The sequence below is a fragment of the Siphateles boraxobius genome, unplaced genomic scaffold (genome assembly GCF_051911475.1).
Source record: "Siphateles boraxobius isolate OS27281-9 unplaced genomic scaffold, OSU_SipBor_1 42, whole genome shotgun sequence".
Classification (NCBI taxonomy): Eukaryota; Metazoa; Chordata; class Actinopteri; order Cypriniformes; family Leuciscidae; genus Siphateles; species Siphateles boraxobius.
Genome location: NW_027509053.1, coordinates 825,370 through 846,401, shown reverse-complemented (window position 1 = coordinate 846,401; position 21,032 = coordinate 825,370). Strand labels below are relative to the sequence as shown.

Below are 21,032 nucleotides of genomic sequence, written 5' to 3'. Positions count from 1 at the left end.
TTCCCTTTTATGCCTTTGTCCATTTCTTCATATGCACTGTAATTGAAATCCAGTGTTTTTTTAAGACTAATGTTGAACAAATGCAGTAATAGTATTACTCTCATATTCATGTCATATGTGTCAGTGTTGTTACAATGTTTTGTTAAGGCTTATATCATTCTTTCATTCTAATGGCATGTCTTGTTAATGCCAATGTAATGTTTTACATGACATTCCTTGAATCTTGTGTCATGACACTCCACCCCATGCCCCCAAACCCATGACATTTCATTCCAAGAAATTTCCAAGAATCCTTGCCATGAAATTCTACTGCATCTTCTTCCGGTAAACATCACATGCCATTTTGTGTAATTCAGTTGAATTCGATTCAATCAAAATGTCCAATTTTTTCTGAAATGTCATGACTTGAAATTCCAAGTGCCATAGAATCCCATACATTGCACTAAAGTGTTACTATAAAGGTCATGTACTGCAGGTCAGTGTTACTTTAATGTTTGGTTAATTCTAGCATGAACTGAATTGCAGTGCTTTGTCAACATTACTGCATTTCTGGATAAACTTGCCAGAGGGTTAAAGAACCTAGCTTGAGCCCGCAGCCAAAGGTTAGGTTTGTCAGAAGTGGGATTTGAACCCACGCCTCCAGGGGAGACTGCGACCTGAACGCAGCGCCTTAGACCGCTCGGCCATCCTGACATGACGGCTAGTGGTCAGCTGGCCACTTCCACCTACACGGAATGGCAGATGATCTAGAATCTAGGGCTTCACCGCTCACCCGTGTCAGAGCACATGCCTCGTTGGCACAGTTAGGCAGCGCGTCAGTCTCATAATCTGAAGGTCGTGAGTTCGATCCTCACACGGGGCAGAATGGTGCTTTTTGATACACAGAACCGTGTAAATAAAGGAGCTGCTTTCTGTATTCCCTTTTATGCCTTTGTCCATTTCTTCATATGCACTGTAATTGAAATCCAGTGTTTTTTAAGACTAATGTTGAACAAATGCAGTAATAGTATTACTATCATATTCATGTCATATGTGTCAGTGTTGTTACAATGTTTTGTTAAGGCTTATATCATTCTTTCATTCTAATGGCATGTCTTGTTAATGCTAATGTAATGTTTTACATGACATTCCTTGAATTGCAGTGCTTTGTCAACATTACTGCATTTCTGGATAAACTTGCCAGAGGGTTAAAGAACCTAGCTTGAGCCCGCAGCCAAAGGTTAGGTTTGTCAGAAGTGGGTTTCTAAACCACGCCTCCAGGGGTGACTGCGATCTGAACGCAGCGCCTTAGACCGCTTGGCCATCCTGACATGATGGTCAGTGGTGAGCAGCATTTTTGGACCTACACGGAATGGCAGGTGATCTAGAGTCTAGGGGTCAACGCTCACCCGAGTCAGAGCACATGCCACGTTGGCGCAGTTAGGCAGCGCGTCAGTCTCATAATCTGTCATTTCTTCATATGCACTGTAATTGAAATCCAGTGTTTTTTTAAGACTAATGTTGAACAAATGCAGTAATAGTATTACTCTCATATTCATGTCATATGTGTCAGTGTTGTTACAATGTTTTGTTAAGGCTTATATCATTCTTTCATTCTAATGGCATGTCTTGTTAATGCTAATGTAATGTTTTACATGACATTCCTTGAATCTTGTGTCATGACACTCCACCCCATGCCCCCAAACCCATGACATTTCATTCCAAGAAATTTCCAACAATCCTTGCCATGAAATTCTACTGCATCTACTGCATTCCTTGAATCTTGTGTCATGACACTCCACCCCATGCCCCCAAACCCATGACATTTCATTCCAAGAAATTTCCAAGAATCCTTGCCATGAAATTCTACTGCATCTTCTTCCGGTAAACATCACAACATGTCATTTCGTGAAATTCAGTTGAATCCGATTCAATCAACATGTCAATTTTTTCTGAAATGTCATGACTTGAAATTCCAAGTGCCATAGAATCCAATACATTGCACTAAAGTGTTACTATAAAGGTCATGTACTGCAGGTCAGTGTTACTTTAATGTTTGGTTAATTCTAGCATGAACTGAATTGCAGTGCTTTGTCAACATTACTGCATTTCTGGATAAACTTGCCAGAGGGTTAAAGACTCTAGCTTGAGCCCGCAGCCAAAGGTTAGGTTTGTCAGAAGTGGGATTCGAACCCACGCCTCCAGGGGAGACTGCGACCTGAACGCAGCGCCTTAGACCGCTCGGCCATCCTGACATGACGGCCAGTGGTCAGCTGGCCACTTCCACCTACACGGAATGGCAGATGATCTAGAATCTAGGGCTTCACCGCTCACCCGAGTCAGAGCACATGCCTCGTTGGCACAGTTAGGCAGCGCGTCAGTCTCATAATCTGAAGGTCGTGAGTTCGAGCCTCACACGGGGCAGAATGGTGCTTTTTGATACACGGAACCGTGTAAATAAAGGAGCTGCTTTCTGTATTCCCTTTTATGTCTTTGTCCATTTCTTCATATGCACTGTAATTGAAATCCAGTGTTTTTTTAAGACTAATGTTGAACAAATGCAGTAATAGTATTACTCTCATATTCATGTCATATGTGTCAGTGTTGTTACAATGTTTTGTTAAGGCTTATATCATTCTTTCATTCTAATGGCATGTCTTGTTAATGCCAATGTAATGTTTTACATGACATTCCTTGAATCTTGTGTCATGACACTCCACCCCATGCCCCCAAACCCATGACATTTCATTCCAAGAAATTTCCAAGAATCCTTGCCATGAAATTCTACTGCATCTACTGCATTCCTTGAATCTTGTGTCATGACACTCCACCCCATGCCCCCAAACCCATGACATTTCATTCCAAGAAATTTCCAAGAATCCTTGCCATGAAATTCTACTGCATCTTCTTCCGGTAAACATCACAACATGTCATTTCGTGAAATTCAGTTGAATCCGATTCAATCAACATGTCCATTTTTTTCTGAAATGTCATGACTTGAAATTCCAAGTGCCATAGAATCCCATACATTGCACTAAAGTGTTACTATAAAGGTCATGTACTGCAGGTCAGTGTTACTTTAATGTTTGGTTAATTCTAGCATGAACTGAATTGCAGTGCTTTGTCAACATTACTGCATTTCTGGATAAACTTGCCAGAGGGTTAAAGACTCTAGCTTGAGCCCGCAGCCAAAGGCTAGGTTTGTCAGAAGTGGGATTCGAACCCACGCCTCCAGGGGAGACTGCGACCTGAACGCAGCGCCTTAGACCGCTCGGCCATCCTGACATGACGGCCAGTGGTCAGCTGGCCACTTCCACCTACACGGAATGGCAGATGATCTAGAATCTAGGGCTTCACCGCTCACCCGAGTCAGAGCACATGCCTCGTTGGCACAGATAGGCAGCGCGTCAGTCTCATAATCTGAAGGTCGTGAGTTCGAGCCTCACACGGGGCAGAATGGTGCTTTTTGATACACGGAACCGTGTAAATAAAGGAGCTGCTTTCTGTATTCCCTTTTATGCCTTTGTCCATTTCTTCATATGCACTGTAATTGAAATCCAGTGTTTTTTTAAGACTAATGTTGAACAAATGCATTAATAGTATTACTCTCATATTCATGTCATATGTGTCAGTGTTGTTACAATGTTTTGTTAAGGCTTATATCATTCTTTCATTCTAATGGCATGTCTTGTTAATGCTAATGTAATGTTTTACATGACATTCCTTGAATTGCAGTGCTTTGTCAACATTACTGCATTTCTGGATAAACTTGCCAGAGGGTTAAAGAACCTAGGTTGAGCCCGCAGCCAAAGGTTAGGTTTGTCAGAAGTGGGTTTCTAAACCACGCCTCCAGGGGTGACTGCGATCTGAACGCAGCGCCTTAGACCGCTTGGCCATCCTGACATGATGGTCAGTGGTGAGCAGCATTTTTGGACCTACACGGAATGGCAGGTGATCTAGAGTCTAGGGGTCAACGCTCACCCGAGTCAGAGCACATGCCACGTTGGCGCAGTTAGGCAGCGCGTCAGTCTCATAATCTGTCATTTCTTCATATGCACTGTAATTGAAATCCAGTGTTTTTTTAAGACTAATGTTGAACAAATGCAGTAATAGTATTACTCTCATATTCATGTCATATGTGTCAGTGTTGTTACAATGTTTTGTTAAGGCTTATATCATTCTTTCATTCTAATGGCATGTCTTGTTAATGCTAATGTAATGTTTTACATGACATTCCTTGAATCTTGTGTCATGACACTCCACCCCATGCCCCCAAACCCATGACATTTCATTCCAAGAAATTTCCAAGAATCCTTGCCATGAAATTCTACTGCATCTACTGCATTCCTTGAATCTTGTGTCATGACACTCCACCCCATGCCCCCAAACCCATGACATTTCATTCCAAGAAATTTCCAACAATCCTTGCCATGAAATTCTACTGCATCTTCTTCCGGTAAACATCACATGTTATTTCGTGTAATTCAGTTGAATCCGATTCAATCAAAATGTCCAATTTTTTCTGAAATGTCATGACTTGAAATTCCAAGTGCCATAGAATCCCATACATTGCATTAAAGTGTTACTATAAAGGTCATGTACTGCAGGTCAGTGTTACTTTAATGTTTGGTTAATTCTAGCATGAACTGAATTGCAGTGCTTTGTCAACATTGCTGAATTTCTGGATAAACTTGCCAGAGGGTTAAAGACTCTAGCTTGAGCCCGCAGCCAAAGGTTAGGTTTGTCAGAAGTGGGATTCGAACCCACGCCTCCAGGGGAGACTGCGACCTGAACGCCAGCTGCCGAAGGATAGTCCGTCAAAATGGGGATAATGTTGAACAATGTTGAACGCCACAGCCAATCACGTCGACGCGCTATAACATTTGCAGCCAATTAGAGAGCGCCATTCTCGACATTATAACATTTGCAGCCAATCAGAGAGCGCCATTCTTGACTTTTTCCTTATCATTTTCGACATTTGACCAATCAGAGTACAAGGAAATGTCGATGGCACGTTTACGCTTAGCACCGCTAGGAGGAGTCAGGAAGCTAGCCGAGTGTCAATCAAGTTGCCGAACTGAGCCGAAGGTGTACGAAGTAATGACATATCCTGAGGGGCGTGTCAGAGGTCAAAAAGTTCAGACGTCGAGCATCACTGTCACGGAGGTCAGGCATCATCATTTTAACGGAGGACTGCGAAACTTATTTTTCGGTAACTTTAACTGTATTTTCGGACAATGTAATTTTATATTTGTATATAATTGTATATATTATAATTGTAAATATCGTGTGTGCTTTTTTTAAAGAAATAATTTGTATTATAGTAGTTTTGTTCAAAACGATATAACCTAACCGTTAGCCCCCTAACAAAAAAATGTCTGGCAAAAAATCCCATAAAGCCATGTCAGATACTGACTGGATTGCAAGGCTAAAACAGTTTGCCAGCACAGGAGTTTGGCCATCAAATGAGGGTAACAGGCCAGCTCCTCGACAGAAAAAGTGGCATGACGTGTACCAAAGGGTGAGTGTGCTTTTGTCACCTTTGCATGATGTAATAATTGTAATCCTAATCATTTAATTCAATGTCATCATTATGTATAGATATGTATGTAGATAATGTTGCAGGTATTTGAGATTTATGTTTATTTATGTAAAAAAAAAAACTTTTTTTTTGCACTGGGAGACTCAGAGATTTGAGGCAGTGGGGGTGGGGATGTTGAGTGAATGGATGTTTTTTTGAAGGTGTGAAATGTTCCTCTCTTGTTCTTTTAAAGGAGGATACAAACTTTACTCACTCTTTATCTCTAATTTTACAGTTTGTATCTCCCCTTCAAAGAACATGAATAAAAATAAATGACACACTACAATAAATTAATGTGGCATTCATACTGATAAGTTAGAAATGCATGTATTCTATGTTATATGTGTGATAATGTTTACAGATTGAAAGATGTCCGATGCAGTCTCGCGGCCAGACAACCTTGCTCGGAGCGGTCCCAAAGTGCATATGTGGTTTTCACACTCAAAAGGTAACAATGTAAAGATGTAACTTGTATTTTTTTTATATATGTATAATTTACTGAACAAATTCTTCTCGTTCAACTGTAGCCTATGTATTTTTGTGGTTGTCTTAAGCAGGCCACAGCCTCTATTGGACAAGCACCAAGGGTTGTTGAACAACGGTCTGTCGCTACTGGACCAGCACAGGAGGTCATGGCGCAGAGTCAGCGTCAGCTCCCACCCCAGCCTACTTCTAAAATTATACCAAGTTTGTCAAAGGTAATAACATTTTTTTTATATATATATGTATATAATTGCAGTTTTAATATACGTTTAGTATAAAGGTTTAAGTTCAGTGGAAATGGCTGGTATGTTTTTACACCTACCTGCCAGCTGTGACACCTTGTACAGGGGCGGCTGTAGTCTGCTTATTGGTCAGTTTCACTGTCTCAGGTTGGTTTAGATCAAGTAAAATGGTGAAAGAACAATGTAACCTATGTGATCTCTCTTTCTTCTCTGGGCTCTGCTCTTGCATTCTCCTCTTCCTCTCTAATTGGGCTTTGCCATTATGGGTTAAAGGACACTCGCGTCCTTCATGGCATCTCTCTTGATTTTTCCAACTGGCTACTGAAGGTATGTCTTTCATTCTGTATTTCTCAGGTAACATTCCACTTATGCACAATTAATTATACACGTATTATTAATTAAGTCATCATGAATCTGCTTTGTTGCCATTTCAAGGGTAACCTTCATTACTGTTAATAAACGCTTTCTCTTACAAACTATGTGCAAACTATTTTTGATTTTAAGTCATTTTTAAAAGGTACTTGTTAAATTACTATATACTCACATTCTAGCAATACCTTCCCACACATTTTTCTATTCTAACGGTGCTTATTTAAATCTGTATAAGTAGTAGAGTGTGGTAATACACAGACAAAAAAATAAGTTAAAGAAAGAAAGCAGGTCCTTTAGTTATATAATAATGATAGGATCAATAGATATTTTCTCATTTTACATTTTATTATATTTTTGGCCAATGTGCTGTTACAATTCAATTTGTCTTTTCATTGAAATTGTTTTGCCCTTTTTTAGTTTACCAAGCCAAGATTTGGTGGGTCCCACATTGCTGCTGCAAAGCCAAATCTGAGTGTGGCTAGGAGACCATCTCAGGCTGTTGACCAACCCAGCGCAGCAGTGTCCAGTGCCCCTACACCAAGCACCACTGTCTCTGTAAGTACTGGCATAATCCACATTGCATTCTAAGACACATTCCACATCTGTGCACTTTTTAGAAACATTTTGTATTCCAGGAAACATCTCAGGCTGTTGACCAACCCAGCGCAGCAGTGTCCAGTGCCCCTACACCAAGCACCACTGTCTCTGTAAGTACTGGCATAATCCACATTGCATTCTAAGACACATTCCACATCTGTTCACTTTTTAGGAATATATTTTGTATGCAGGAAATCTTATCATAATGAATTAAGAGCAATACTATACAGTTTTCACACAATATGCAGTCAGTGAACACATTTCCACAATGCTTACATTTTCTTAACAGACAAGCTATACCTCTCAACAAAATTATGGATTGTTTTTGTAGTATTTACAAATGTTAACACACACCACCCCACAATAGCAAAAACAATATTCCAAACCTTAGATACAGTATAAAAACCTCGGCTTCTTCAATGATATCAGTTCAAAAACAATATATCTCAGCTGATAAAAAAAAACAATTGAATAATTGACACACACCTGATTTATGTTGGGTAAATTGGGTCAACCATAGCTGATTCCAGTCTGGCTTAGACTCAGTGGCAGGGGTTATTTTTTTCTGTTACATTGACACTTATACATTAAAAGGAGGACTTGTGATGTTTTTGGAAACAGAAAAAGACAAACACTGTAATGTCTGGACGAGGAAGAGTAAGAGCAAGGGGCCCAGTTAAAAAAACTGATTTGCTTTTTACTGGAATACTGTACATGTGGACTGAAACACAAAAGTCTATGAAGTTTTTGTAATACAATAGCCAGTATTTTGAAACCTGGTGTACTTTGATTGACTGCATGTACCTTGTGAAGTGAAAACAAGTGTTATTCTTTGACAGAATAATTTCATTCTGAGTCAGATTTCCAGTGTTTTGGTAAAGTTAGTGTGTGCAGAGAAAGATGTGTTCTATTTTGAAATGAAGAGTTAGTATATATTTACAGTTTTTTTCAATTGTTTACACGCAATTTTGTAAACCTCTACCTCCTTCTCCTCTTCATCTACCTCCTTCACCTCTTCATCTACCTCCTTCACCTCTTCCTCTACCTCCTTCACCTCTTCCTCTACCTCCTTCTCCTCTTCATCTACCTCCTTCACCTCTTCCTCTACCTCCTTCACCTCTTCCTCTACCTCCTTCACCTCTTCCTCTACCTCCTTCACCTCTTCATCTACCTCCTTCACCTCTTCCTCTACCTCCTTCTCCTCTTCATCTACCTCCTTCTCCTCTTCCTCTACCTCCATCATCTCCTCTTTGAGCCCCCCCTCTTATTCTCACTCTTCTTCTTCTTCTAGCTCCTTCCATTGTTGTTGAAGACAGGTGAACTCACCTGCTGCCTTTTATAGCACTCCTGAGTGATGCGTTTTCAAATTAGCACATGTGTGCTTCCACGCCTGATGGATGTGCATATCCAATTCATTCATTAGTGTGGTCAATGGCAATCCGGGGCTTTGTAATGACAAGGAAGTAACCTCACAATCCTTATCTGTGTCTAAGGTGTGAAAATGTGTGTAGAGTTTTACAAATCACTGTGTGTAATGTTTTGCTAAAAGGGTAAAGCAGACATTGTGTGTAATGTTGTGCAAATCTGTGGAGGGGTTTTGCTCATTGGAGTTGAATTTTGCAAATTGCGTGGAAATTTTTATTTTAGTGTGTAGACAATCATAAAAATCTGTAACAAAATGTGTTCTTGAGAAGAAAATTATCCATTTGGCCAATTGTGTTTTGTTGGTGTGAGTCTGTGTTAAGAGTTTAGGAAAAAGTATCTGAAGTATGGGTAAGCGCTTGTTAGCGATTGAAAAAAACTGTAAATACTTTTGAAAACAGATTCAAATAAGCGGCGATCCTAAATTGCAATATTATTTCCCACTATTACTGTTTTTGACTGTATTTTAATCATATTTCAAAAACAAAAAGAATCTTACTGAACATAGACCTTTAAACAGTATTGTATAATTCCATCTAGGATTAGTTAAAATTATTGGACAGTTATGACTGTTTCTTTCTCTTGTTATATATGCAACATATATTATATTTCATTGCATGTTGTCTCGGTAAGTAATTTCAAATTTTATTGGTCCAAAATAATTGAATTTGCATATTAACTGTCACAACTCAGTAGAGTCACACAAATTAGTGCTAGCAGCTGACACAATTCTGAAAACTATTGGAACAAATGTATACATTTTATTCTATAACCTTAAGTACGTATTTGACATCCAATATTTTCTATTTTATATGAGGGTAGTCTTGGATAAAGCAGTAATTAAATAAATGACCTGCTAGACTAAATGTTTTGTTTTTTTCCTTCACAGACTACTCCTTCGGGGGCATTACTGCAAGATGCATCTGCAGTTCGACTGCATCATTTGTGGTCGGACACTTTGCCACCAGAGGATCACAGGTGGATTGCCAGCAGGCTTTTTAAAATGGGGCCCAAGGGAAAACCAGAGCTTCGAGACAACCTACAGCTCTGGTATTACCCACCACAGCCAGCACTTATTTACAACCAGGCTCCAGCTCCAGACAGATTTTTTTGTCATGCTCTGTTGCTGTGGATGCCGTACAAGCTGTGGAAGATCAAGGCTCTCTGTCCCAATTCTGCCTGCGGGCAGCATCAGGAGACTAGAGGCGGTCTGCACAAAAGGGCACGGCAGGTTCTGGACATCGATAGGATGTACAACATGGTCACAGAAACCCTCATCTGTACCAAGTGTAAAGCCTCGCATGTGTCCTGGAGTCAGACTGTCCTGCAACAGCTGGATCTGGGCCATCGCTCTGAATTTCGGGTCATCCTCACGCGGAAGTAAGTACACTTTAATTTCCACATCCAGTTGATAGCCCATCATCACATATGTTTGCAAATACTTTACAAATCAATTATGTAAAATATATGAATGTGTGGATTTTGCTTTTCCTAAGGTATGCCTGTGATATGAGAGTCATTCGGCTCCTGCGTGAGCATGGCCTAGGCAACAGTCCCACGCGGGTCATCAAACAGCTGCGTGAGAACCACAGTGAGGAGTGGCTCCAGCGTATGGCCCGGTACACCACCCAATGTGTGGACTTCCTCAAACGACCCGGGGTGTTGCAAATACAATTCCAGGAACCCCCAGAGCCTACAGTGGTCCCAAGCTGCAAGTGGCTGCTCACCGTGTACAGCCAAGACATCCTGACAAGGCTGGATGAAATCCATGCAAGGATAACATCTACGTATGGTTCAGTCTTGAAGATGGATTCCACTAAAAAGGTTAGCAGGGGATTTTTGTAAATTTATGGTGTTTACTGTTATATCATTATCAGAGCATGAGTATCATATTCTACATGGTGTGATGTTTCATTGCATTGCATGCTTCCTGTCATCTACTGCAGATCACTAAGAAGCTGGCTGGGACGGCAAGGGGAACGGGACTCTGGCTTACCTCTGTTGGCAATGAGTTTGGTCAGGTGCTCATGAGTGTGCTGACAGCACAGGAAGGAGCAGGACTGGACATGATGGTCGATGGTCTGGTGAAAAGGTACCAGCAGGCTAGTGTGGATCCACCTGCTGTTTTGTACGTGGACTGTGGCTGCTGCACTGATGTGGGTGAGACCAAGCTGAAAACCAGATTCAGAGGGTGGCCTGATCTCATGATTCGCTTGGACATCTGGCATTTTATGCGCAGGATTGCCATGGGGTGTACAACTGATGCCCATCAGCTGTATCCCATCTTCATGTCACGGCTGTCAGCGTGCATTTTTGAGTGGGATGCGGCTGATGTTTCTATGCTTCGCAAAGCAAAGAGAGAGCTGTTGATATCCCAGGGTTGGCCTGCGCTGACAGATGAAGATGTCAACAAGCATCTTACCAGGAATGAGCTGGCACTCCATTGCCGGAGGAGGACCTGTGGAGAGGAGACTACCATCCTTCTCCTTGAGCGGCTGCTTACAGAGCTCCTGAGCAGCAAGGGCAAAGACTCCCTGGGTGTTCCTCTCCTGGACCGAGAAAGGATGGAGCACATCTGGAATGTCCAGAAGAAGCATGTGAAATGCATTCAAGACCCCCCTGGTGTTGTGCTCTATACAGAGACAGGGAGCCTAAACAAGGGAGGCGTGCTTCTGAAGACCTACAGATGTGCCAGAGGCTCCACTTCTCTCGAGTCCTTTCATTTACACCTGTACCGTTTCATCCCAGGTATTGTCTTTGTCACACACACTGTGCAGGTGTAAAGAAAGAGCATTAAGTGTTTTTGTGTGTTCCTTTAACACCTCCTAAACACTGTTGTGTCTATTTACAGGGACCAGTGCAAACAGTCTGAACTTTCAGATTTATCTGCTGGAGGGTTTACACCGGTGGAACCAGGACCGGGAGGCTGCTTCCCTGTCATCGGAGCCATCAGCTTTGCGCAGCTACACAGGAGAACTTGTTACCTGTGTAAACGGCAATTATGAAAAGCTGTTTGGCAGGAAAGTGGTCCCCACGTTTTGTCCCCCTGCATGTTACACCGGTGAGAATTGTTTTATATATTTTTTATTTTATCAACTTGCAATTTCTGTGTAACCTCCGTCTATATGTCAGATTTAACCCTATAGAGTCGATTGTATCATAATTGATATGCAAGTTTCTAAAGGACTCTAAATGATCAACATGATCAAAAATTTTTAGGAAACATGCCCTCTGTCGTCTGATTGATTATAGTCTTTTAGTATAATTGTAAAAGTGTCCACCTTCAGCTCGTGCTTCACGTTTCTTTTCATTGTAAAACCTTTACTGATTTTATAAAGTAATTGTAAGAATAACTTTTATATTGTTAGTAATATTTAATGACTAGTTACTAGACTGAAGCAGCTTGGGTTCACTTGATTAGAAAATCATGTTACATGTAAATATCAAAATGATCATCAGACTTTTCTCTCAATCATCATTGTATTGCATTTCATTTCATGTTTTGCCCCCATAATTAAACGTGTTTGGCCTCTTAATAAAACTGTTTTGTTTTTTTTCTCCTTGACGATGAGCTCTATATTCTCACACTATATGAGCTACTACAAAAGCCTAATGTATCAAATATGATACACAACATTCTATTTAATTTCCGTTTGTTTATTGTTTTTATTTCAGGTGAGCTCATTGGAGTGCAGTATCTGTTCCAGCAGACTGGTCAGGCACTGCAGGACATGAATCCTGACTCTGAGCAGACAGCAGAGCTCATTGAGGACCTCAGTGTGGAGGAGCGAGATGAAGATGAGGGCTTCTGTGACATCAGCGAGGATCACACAATAGCAGATCCGGAGGCTGTTCTGTCACCACCCTCTTCCACACTGACACTGGGTTCTTCCACCCTGGTCACCAGCAGTGCCACACCTGTACTGGGCTCCACATCCCCTTCACTGGTCCCTGACCCCAAACTTGTCCTCACACAGTCTCCTTCATCACCTGGACCCTAAGGGACTGCTGTCACACCTGTTCCCTCTGAAACATCTGTTTCAACTCTCCCCTCAGAGCCAGAGAATGCTGGTCAGGATGATGATGAAAAAGAGACGGTAAATACTACTCCTTTGTATGTCTTTCAAATTAACTAGAATAATTATGATGAATTAACATCCAGTGCTTTAAATCCAGACTTTCCACATATTTTACATTTAAAAGTACAGCCTAAATTCATTTGTAAGCTGCAAATACACATCAAGTCAAGTCATCTTTATTTATTTGGTGCTTTGTAAAATGTCAAGAATGGCGCTCTCTGCTTTGTACTATACAGTGCTTTACGGTGATAAACAGGAAAATAACACAATCAGTTATGGAATTATGCATTAGACAGATGTGATGTAATAATTGTATTGCATGTTTGTGTTTTTTAATAGGCTGTTGACTACCAAAATATCCCGGGTTATCAACATGTGGACCAGCTGGCAGAATATCTGGTGGATCTCCGGGACCACACAGCCCTCAGCCTGACCAACCAGGAAGCCAACACCATAATTGCTCTTTGGCAGAACCTGGATGACCGGGACAAGGAACGGGTGGTGTATGACAGTCGATGCCGAAAGAGACTGCTGAGTGGACGCTTCAAGGTCCCGAAGAAGCCCACTCACCCTGGTGTAGAGAGCACCAACAGATGTGTGCTGGGTGCAAGCAGCGCACCTGCTCAGTGGCCTGACTGTTGCCGTCTGCTGGAGACCATCTTCATCAGACTTTGCACTGTCCACCCAAGCCCCAAAAGAAAAGGCAAGGGAGCCCTGTCAAGGTTGTCTCTGATCCTGCAAGACTATCGCAGGATAAGGCAGCTTGTACTGGGCAACAGCTTGGTGATGGGAGGAACATCCATGCAGCTGGTGGAGGTTAACCAGAACACCCTGATTCTCCACACACAGGACAGCACAGCCTGACCTTCCAAAGGTGGTATGTTATCCACAAGACATCCACAAGACAAGCCGGTGTGTGAAAAAATGCTCTGGAGTGGGGGCCTTGTATCGATACGTTTTTATTTATTAATTACCCATATGACAAACCCACAACCTTTGAATATCTCCATTCACAATCTAGAAGTCCAATGCGCTATCCATTGCGCCACAGAGCCACAAAAGACAAGCTTTAAGCTTTCACATCAGAGAAGGTTAAATGACTACTCTTAGAAGCCACAGATTAGGGACTGCTGGGATTCGAACCCAGGATATCCTGTTTACTAGACAGGCGCTTTGACCAACTAATCCACAGCGCCAGCTACTGTCACTGGTTCGATGCTTTTGTATACAAAGTCTAAAAGAGGTAGCATGTCAGGAGAATAGCTGATTACATAATGAATAGGTCCCTTTGAAGTTACAGGATTATTTCCAAAACCTGAAATGTGTGCAGGCTTCTGTTGAGGGACAAGGGAATATCTCAAGCCATTTATTTCTGGATCGAAACTCTCAGTACTCGTGTCTCAAATGTCTCGGGAACCTCCAGTTACGATACATCTAAATGCTGTTTCAGCTTGGAGAAATGGAAAGCGTGTTTTTTTTTCTTCTTTTTCTTCTAGGTAGGTGGCCAACAATAGGTTGTTGCAGATTTTTGCCTAGGCCAGTGGATTTCAACCTATTCTTATTTAAATAGGTGACTTAAGTTAATTAGTAGAGTACTCTGTGATCTGAGTTGGGTGTGTCCAATAAGGGAAATAAGCAGAATGTGAAGGGTATGCTTCTGAAGTAGTTTGTGGATTCAAGTTTTAAGCATATGTCTGACTCACAGAGACATCAGAGCAAAAGAGGCCACTGACTATTCTGGTGGGACTCACAACCAGGGAATTTCTCCATTTGCATCCTAGAAGTCCAAAGTTCTATCCATTGTACCATAAAATGACACACTTCAGGGAAGTGTTGCATGCGCAGCACTTCTTAGTTTTTCCAGTTTTGTGCAGGTAAACACAGTTCGTCATGCAAAGACTTTCATAAGTGAAAAGGTTAAGCACTCCCATATCCTGTGCCAAAGGCACTGCTGGGATTTGAACCCAGGATCTCCTGTTTACGAGACAGGCGCTTTGACCAGCTAAGCCACAGCACCAGATACAGTGAAATATGTTGGTAAAACAAGTCTAAAAGAGGTACCACATCAGGAAAACAGCTGATCACGTCATGAACGAGGTCCCTTAGAGGTAAGAGGATTGTTTCCAAAACACGAGGGCCTTTCACGCCTCAAGGGAATGTCTGAACTCATTCAATTTTGGCTCTACACTCTCGATAGTCATGCCTAAAATGTTTCCTGAGCCTTCTTCTGATATGAAAGGGCAAAATCCAGAAAGATATCCATGTATTATTCTTCATATATGTAAAGACTTTGTTTGTACAAATATCCATAGGCTTGACCATATCAATCGAAAGTAGCAGATTTCAGGCCTAAGCCAGGAGCTTGCAAACCATTCTTGAAGCGCATCTGCACCACATATATATATATTTTTTATTATCTCTCTCATTTAATACAGGTGAATCAAATAATTGATTGATAAGTAACGTACTGGACGATCTGACTTGGGTGTGCTCAATAAGGAAAAGAAGAAAAATGTGCTGCGTAGGCTTCTGAAAAAGTTGGAAAACCCCAGCTTTAAGCAAATGTCAGTCTGGTAAAGACGTCTGTGCAAAGGGACACCATTCGTGACTCTGGTGGGACCCAAAAAACGGCACACTTTTTAAAACCTTCATTTGCAACCGAAAAGACCAGATTGTCTTTCCTGCCAAGACTTTCACATCAGAGATGATTGAATGACTACTCTCTGAAGCCACAGATAAGACACTGCTGTGATTCGAACCCAGGATCTCCTGTTTACTAGACAGGCGCTTTAACCAACTAAGCCACAGAGCCAGTTACTGTCACTTCTTTGATGCTTTTGTATACAAAGTCTAAAAGAGGTAGCACGTCAGGAGAATAGCTGATTACATCATGAATAGGTCCCTTTGAAGTTACAGGATTATTTCCAAAACCTGAAAGGTGTGCAGGCTTCTGTTGAGGGACAAAGGAATATCTCAAGCCATTTATTTCTGGATCGAAACTCTCAGTACTCGTGTCTCAAATGTTTCGGGAACCTCCAGTTACGATACATCTAAATGCTGTTTCAGCTTGGAGAAATGGAAAGCGTGTTTTTTTTTCTTCTTTTTTTTCTAGGTAGGTGGCCAACAATAGGTTGTTGCAGATTTTGGCCTAGGCCAGTGGATTTCAACCTATTCTTATTTAAATAGGTGACTTAAGTTAATTAGTAGAGTACTCTGTGATCTGACTTGGGTGTGTCCAATAAGGGAAATAAGCAGAACGTGAAGGGTATGCTTCTGAAGTAGTTTGTGGATTCAAGTTTTAGGCATATGCTTGTCCAACACAAAGACATCTGAGCAAAAGAGGGTATGCACGACTCTGGTGGGACTCGAACCCACAACCTTTGAATATCTCCATTCACAATCTAGAAGTCCAATGCGCTATCCATTGCGCCACAGAGCCACAAAAGACAAGCTTTAAGATGCTATTGCATGCACATCTCTTCTTAGATTTCCACATTTTGTGCAGATGCACACTGTTCAGCATGCAAAGATTTACATATGTAAAAGATTAAGTGAGCGGTGCCCACATCCTGTGGCATAGGCACTGCTGGGATTCAAATCCAGGATCTCCTGTTTACTAGACAGGCGCTTTGACCAACTAAGCCACAGCGCCAGTTAATGTCACTGGTTCGATGCTTTTGTATACAAAGTCTAAAAGAGGTAGCATGTCAGGAGAATAGCTGATTACATCATGAATAGGTCCCTTTGAAGTTACAGGATTATTTCCAAAACCTGAAAGGTGTGCAGGCTTCTGTTGAGGGACAAGGGAATATCTCAAGCCATTTATTTCTGGATCGAAACTCTCAGTACTCGTGTCTCAAATGTTTCGGGAACCTCCAGTTACGATACATCTAAATGCTGTTTCAGCTTGGAGAAATGGAAAGCGTGTTTTTTTTTCTTCTTTTTTTTCTAGGTAGGTGGCCAACAATAGGTTGTTGCAGATTTTGGCCTAGGCCAGTGGATTTCAACCTATTCTTATTTAAATAGGTGACTTAAGTTAATTAGTAGAGTATTCTGTGATCTGAGTTGGGTGTGTCCAAAGAGGGAAATAAGCAGAACGTGAAGGGTATGCTTCTGAAGTAGTTTATGGATTCAAGTTTTAAGCATATGCTTGTCCAACACAAAGACATCTGAGCAAAAGAGGGTACGCACGACTCTGGTGGGACTCGAACCCACAACCTTTGAATATCTCCATTCACAATCTAGAAGTCCAATGCGCTATCCATTGTGCCACAGAGCCACAAAAGACAAACTTTAAGACGCTATTGCATGCACATCACTTCTTAGATTTCCACATTTTGTGCAGATGCACACTGTTCAGCATGCAAAGATTTACATATGTAAAAGATTAAGTGAGCGGTGCCCACATCCTGTGGCATAGGCACTGCTGGGATTCGAACCCAGGATCTCCTGTTTACAAGACAGGCGCTTTGACAAACTAAGCCACAGCGCCACTTGCTGAACCTTCTACAATGTGTTGTGATAAAAAGTCTAAAAGAGGTAGCAGGTCAGGAAAATAGCTGATTACATCATGAAAGAGGTTAGGGGATTATTTCCAAAACCCGAGGGGCATTCAGGGCTCTGTTGAAGAAAGAGGGAATATCTGAAACTCTCAATACTTGTGTCTGAAATGTTTTTGGAACCTCCAGTTACAATACATCTAAATTCTGTCTCAGCTGAGAGAAATGGAAAGCAATCTCTGCTATGCTTTCAGCTGATCTGAAAGACAAAATCCAGAAAGATTTTCATGAATTATATATTCATATTTGTAAAGTACGGTGGCCGAGAAGGGTCACAACACATACAAACCCCACAACAACTACATATTCAGAAAACACATACAAATTCAGAAAACACATGCAAACAACGCCACAACAACTACATATTCAGAAAACACATACAAATTCAGAAAACACATACAAATTCAGAAAACACATGCAAATTCAGAAAACAACTTTGTCGATTTCACATTCGCTGCAAATATTCGCAGCACGAGCAAATAGGGAAACGAACGGCAAACTGCAAAAACACAACGGAAATGTTTCCGGGGGGGCCATAATCAGTGACGGACCCGCATCCATCCGGTTGTCTTAGCGCTATTTTTTGAATGTGTGCTGTGCTTTTGTTGTCTCAAGAGGTAAGTGTTTCTCTTTCATTATGACAGACTTGTCGATGTGCTCTGATACCGAAGTGGTTTTGTGTGTTTTTAACATATTAAGTTATTGTCCCCATAACGTATTAGTCTGCCAACGTTGTTAGCTGGAAACTAAGTTAGCTGGCTAGCTCGCGTCTGGCCATTAAATAGATGCATTACTGGCGTTTGTACAATGTTGTCCTGATATCTGAACTATTTATTTAATTTTTAGTTTGAAATGTTCTGTCCGTATTGTGCCGAGCAACTGGGGGACGCTCCCAAGTTTTGCCCGTCGTGTGGTCTGAACGTGGGGTTCCTTACGGTGTGTCCATCCACGTCATCAAGCCTAGGCCGTGGGCCTACAGGTAATATCCCCTTACTGTGCTCCCATTTTAACGTTACTGTGCTGCATTGAATTGTCCCGTGGTTTTAGCTGTCAGAAAGGTGGCAATTTATCAACCAATCACAAAGCATAGCTATAATGAATCAGTGTGTGTGTGTGTTAGTGAATGAGACAAGTATCCAAGGAAGAGCAGGTCAATTCATGAGGTTCAGGGAAGTTAAAGAGGCTGAGAGGAGGACCTTTTCAAAGGCTAAAAAGAAACCAAACATTATGGTCAAGGTAAACTAATATGGAGGTTTAGGTCACAATGTGTCTATTACACAGTACACAGTCTTAAACATGTTTGTTTTTCTTCTTTTCTTATTTCTGTAGATTTCAATTGGCATAATGACCAGAACAAAATATGGGTTAAAACCTATAAGAGGGGAAACTTTGCCATTAAATGTTGAACCCCTGTGGTCATCAAAACAAATTTCGCCAGCTGCTATAAAAAAACAGCGAGATTTTAATCAAGACATGATGTACGATGGAGAATATGTCCTGGTATATCCTGATGGCTCTCAGGTACAAAATATACCAGGCACAGACAAACCCTTTGTCCTTGAACATTATAAAGAGGCCATTGGAAAGTCTTACCAGAGGATCGTACTGTACATCTGCCCCCTTCAGGATTCGAGTAAGTATTGAAGTACATGTATGTAAAATAATAATAATAATAATTGATAATGGTTGGTAATTAAGTGAGTTCTTAATTTAATTTGAGCTGGTTGTAAAATTGCCATATATTTTGCATATACCTAGCCTAATAATGATGCATCATTTTCTCTTTCCAAGGTCATGGAGATGACTCCTCTTCAGAATCCGATGATGAGGCATTTGCTAGCCTTCCACTGAAAATGTAAGTTTCTCCCGCTAATTTGAGACCTGTGCTAGTGGTTTTTGATTATCCACGTATTTCACAGCATTCATTTATTTTTTCTTTCAATTGCGAGAAGGAATAGATCGAGCATGTTGTGCTCTTTAAATCATATTAACAAATATCTATATTATGATTTAAATTAAATTATTCAAATTATTTGTTTGTTTTAGTTTACCAAAACAATGTCCACCAACAGTGTCCAGGCCATCTGATGGGCAAGTATGTATTATTCTGTAATGTTATTAAGTTTATGTTAATGATGTAATTATTGTTAATTTGTTTGGTGTTATCTCTACTTTCATAAACAGGCCAATGGAGCAGGACCAGGACCCAAAAACACCACATCATGTGACTTCTACAAGTAAGTCACAATGGATTCAAATTGTTCGTTCATTGCACTAATACTTTTGGCTCTGGGTTTAGCATGAAATATTGACTGCTGAATGTAATGCATTACAGTACCAAGTATAACACTTTTTTACTGTAATTTCACAACCATCTTGTTTTAGTATTTCATTGTTCCTTTAATCCACAGCACATATACCAAGATCTATGCACCAGTTGTCATTGACAGCAGTTGCTCTGATGTTGAGGACGTAGACAATTTTCAGGAGGAAGACAGGTACTTTGATAGAAATAATGCTGTCAACCTTTGTTGTTTTTTTTTGTTTGTTTCCTCAGATATATTACATAGTTCAAGCTACATTTGGCATTTTACCTGGTTTCTGTTGCCATACAATTATTAAAGCAAATATTCAAATTGTATATATTTTTTTACTTACCCCTAAACCGAAACAAAATCTGGCAGAAATTATTGAAAGCTTGCAATGTGTGCTTCATGCTTATGCCCATCACATTTCATCACACACATATGGTGTTCTCACTGTAATGGGACCATAAAAGATTTATATTTTAATTATCCAAATAAAAGGCAGTGTTAATGTTTCTCTTTCTTGTGTTGCAGAGACGCAGATATTGGACTGACGGCTGCAGACGTTCTGTCAAATCTGTCATACAACATTAACACAAAAAGCTGTAGCAGGTTAAATATAAACCGTGCTAATGTCTGGGATGGTGCTCTGAGGGGATTCAAACGTTTCTCATTTGACCCCACCTGTAGCCTTTTGGTCAAATTCACTGATGACATCGGGCAAACAGAGGAGGCTGTGGACACAGGAGGGCCTACACGGGAATTTCTGACACTCTTGATGGACGCCATTAAAACCAGTCGATTTTTTGAAGGCAAAGAAGATGGCAAATACCTGTCATTTGATAGCAAAGGTAATTCACTTTTTGTCACATTTTGACAGTATTATAAATCAATTTGAACTAACCGTGGAACATTGCCATTGTTAGCTGCAGAAGGTGATGAGTATTTCCATGTTGGAAGAATGGTTGCTGTCTCCATTGTACATGGTGGTCCAGGGCCTCGATGCTTTTCCCCAAGCTTCTACCAGTACCTGGTTGGTAAAGTTAAGACCATTGAGGGCCCAATTGAGGATATAACTGATACTGAAGTCAGGAATGTTCTCCTTGAGGTAATTGTAATTATGTGTTTCTAAGAATATTCAATAATTTTTTTTTATATATTTTGATGAACAATCAACAATTTGGACACCCCAGTAGCTTGAAAAACCAGTGTGATATTGGAATAAAACCAGTGACTTCCATGCTTTGTCACTAATATGTAGTCTAAATTCCAACCAATACTCACTTAAAAAAGTTGGGTTAAAATCGACCCAACAGCTAACCCAATGGTGGGTTGATATAGCACCGACCTATTGTTGGGTTATTTTAACCCAATAAATTAGGTAACTAGTTTACCCAATAAATTGGGTTTCA

General features: G+C 40.8%; 13 non-coding genes across 13 annotated transcripts; 3 read left to right on the top strand and 10 right to left on the bottom strand.

The window, feature by feature from the left end:
• Nucleotides 1–610: 610 nt before the first annotated feature.
• trnal-cag (transfer RNA leucine (anticodon CAG)) lies at nt 611–693 on the bottom strand. Its single transcript has one exon. It is a non-coding gene; the product is annotated as a tRNA-Leu (tRNA).
• A 95-nt stretch (nt 694–788) lies between these two features.
• Nucleotides 789–862, top strand: trnam-cau (transfer RNA methionine (anticodon CAU)). The gene has a single exon. It is a non-coding gene; the product is annotated as a tRNA-Met (tRNA).
• Nucleotides 863–2,151: 1,289 nt separating this feature from the next.
• On the bottom strand, nt 2,152–2,234 carry trnal-cag (transfer RNA leucine (anticodon CAG)). The gene has a single exon. It is a non-coding gene; the product is annotated as a tRNA-Leu (tRNA).
• Nucleotides 2,235–2,329: 95 nt separating this feature from the next.
• On the top strand, nt 2,330–2,403 carry trnam-cau (transfer RNA methionine (anticodon CAU)). The gene has a single exon. It is a non-coding gene; the product is annotated as a tRNA-Met (tRNA).
• A 778-nt stretch (nt 2,404–3,181) lies between these two features.
• On the bottom strand, nt 3,182–3,264 carry trnal-cag (transfer RNA leucine (anticodon CAG)). Its single transcript has one exon. It is a non-coding gene; the product is annotated as a tRNA-Leu (tRNA).
• Nucleotides 3,265–3,359: 95 nt separating this feature from the next.
• trnam-cau (transfer RNA methionine (anticodon CAU)) lies at nt 3,360–3,433 on the top strand. Its single transcript has one exon. It is a non-coding gene; the product is annotated as a tRNA-Met (tRNA).
• Nucleotides 3,434–13,877: 10,444 nt separating this feature from the next.
• On the bottom strand, nt 13,878–13,951 carry trnat-agu (transfer RNA threonine (anticodon AGU)). The gene has a single exon. It is a non-coding gene; the product is annotated as a tRNA-Thr (tRNA).
• Nucleotides 13,952–14,698: 747 nt separating this feature from the next.
• trnat-cgu (transfer RNA threonine (anticodon CGU)) lies at nt 14,699–14,772 on the bottom strand. The gene has a single exon. It is a non-coding gene; the product is annotated as a tRNA-Thr (tRNA).
• Nucleotides 14,773–15,493: 721 nt separating this feature from the next.
• Nucleotides 15,494–15,567, bottom strand: trnat-agu (transfer RNA threonine (anticodon AGU)). Its single transcript has one exon. It is a non-coding gene; the product is annotated as a tRNA-Thr (tRNA).
• Nucleotides 15,568–16,105: 538 nt separating this feature from the next.
• trnar-ucu (transfer RNA arginine (anticodon UCU)) lies at nt 16,106–16,194 on the bottom strand. Its single transcript is given in 2 exon segments — nt 16,106–16,141; nt 16,158–16,194. It is a non-coding gene; the product is annotated as a tRNA-Arg (tRNA).
• A 139-nt stretch (nt 16,195–16,333) lies between these two features.
• On the bottom strand, nt 16,334–16,407 carry trnat-agu (transfer RNA threonine (anticodon AGU)). Its single transcript has one exon. It is a non-coding gene; the product is annotated as a tRNA-Thr (tRNA).
• Nucleotides 16,408–16,945: 538 nt separating this feature from the next.
• On the bottom strand, nt 16,946–17,034 carry trnar-ucu (transfer RNA arginine (anticodon UCU)). The gene is given in 2 exon segments: nt 16,946–16,981; nt 16,998–17,034. It is a non-coding gene; the product is annotated as a tRNA-Arg (tRNA).
• A 139-nt stretch (nt 17,035–17,173) lies between these two features.
• Nucleotides 17,174–17,247, bottom strand: trnat-ugu (transfer RNA threonine (anticodon UGU)). Its single transcript has one exon. It is a non-coding gene; the product is annotated as a tRNA-Thr (tRNA).
• Nucleotides 17,248–21,032: the final 3,785 nt, after the last annotated feature.